This window comes from Cupressus sempervirens, chromosome 3, assembly GCF_028749045.1.
Source record: "Cupressus sempervirens isolate cs-2001-9-10 chromosome 3, ASM2874904v1, whole genome shotgun sequence".
NCBI classification, from domain to species: Eukaryota; Viridiplantae; Streptophyta; class Pinopsida; order Cupressales; family Cupressaceae; genus Cupressus; species Cupressus sempervirens.
The window spans coordinates 588,348,322-588,349,521 of NC_143120.1; the positions used below are offsets into that span (position 1 = coordinate 588,348,322).

Genomic DNA, 1,200 nt, shown 5'->3' on the forward strand with positions numbered 1-1,200 from the left:
TCGGATGAAAACTGGAGAAAAATACTTGTCTTCCTCTGCCATTTTCGTGCACATCCTGCATAATTTTGTTGACAAAGCTAATCGTTCAAGTCCATTGCCATTAGATTTCTCTCCACAAAGTCTAAGTGGGCTCCTTGTTTATAGTGGAAACACCCAACAACCTTGTTGAAAGAGGATACCTGCAAGAGGGAAGAGATGTACTGAGAAAGATAAGAGGAACAAATAATGTAGATCCAGAGTTCAGTGAGTTGGTGGAGGCCATTTGAATGGCACAACAATTTAAGCATCCATTCAGAGACCTATGGAAGCGTAGAAACATGCCTCAAGTTGTCATAGCAATCTGCCTTCAAATCTTTCAATGATTCACTAGTATCAACGCTATTATGTTTTATGCACCTCTACTCTTTCAGTCATTGGGATTCAGAGTGATGCTTCGCTCTACTCTGCTATCATTACTAGTGTAGTAAATCTTGTTGGAACTATAATTTCAATATTCTCTGTTGATAGAGTGGGGCACAGAATGCTTCTTATTGAGGCTGGGGTGCAGATGTTTATTAACCAGGTGATAATTGGAGTTCTGTTGAGAGTAGGTTTCAAACAGGATGAACATCTTTCTCGTAGCACAACTATTGTGATAGTGGTTATGGTGTGCACATTTATTTCAGCATTTTCATGGTCATGCAGGCCTCTTGAATGGTCGATTCCTAGTGAAATATTCCCACTGGAAACTAGATCAGCCGGACAGAGTCTCACTACAAAGAATGTGCCAATTGAAGAAATAGCAGAGAAAGTGTGGAAACAACATTGGCTATGGAAGAAGTATGTGATAGATGTTGATTTAAGTGAGGACGAAGGAGCATGTAAACTCTCAAAAACCCCTCAAAGGCTTGCAGATATTCTAATTTGAACATTTGATGCTCAATGGGTAAACATAATCATCCAATATGATCAATGTCATGGAGGGTACGTATGCAAGATTTGATCATATCATCATATGATCCTTTCTATTTTTCAAAGGACCATAATCTTGGGAGAACGAGATGCTTGGAAATTCTAAATGCAATTAGAGATTTGATGAATAGATAGTTACTATTTGATGGACATGTCTAAGGTATAAAGTTTCAGGTCACATAGGTTAATTTTGTAGAGGTTAATTAACCTTCCAAAATTTCATATTTTGGAGGTGGTTATTAACCACGG

The 1,200-nt window shown here is 38.2% G+C and overlaps 1 pseudogene; it reads left to right on the plus strand.

Annotated features, from left to right (window-relative positions):
* Positions 1–317: 317 nt before the first annotated feature.
* On the plus strand, positions 318–907 carry LOC149568039 (sugar transport protein MST4 pseudogene; annotated as a pseudogene).
* The last annotated feature ends 293 nt before the right edge of the window (positions 908–1,200 follow it).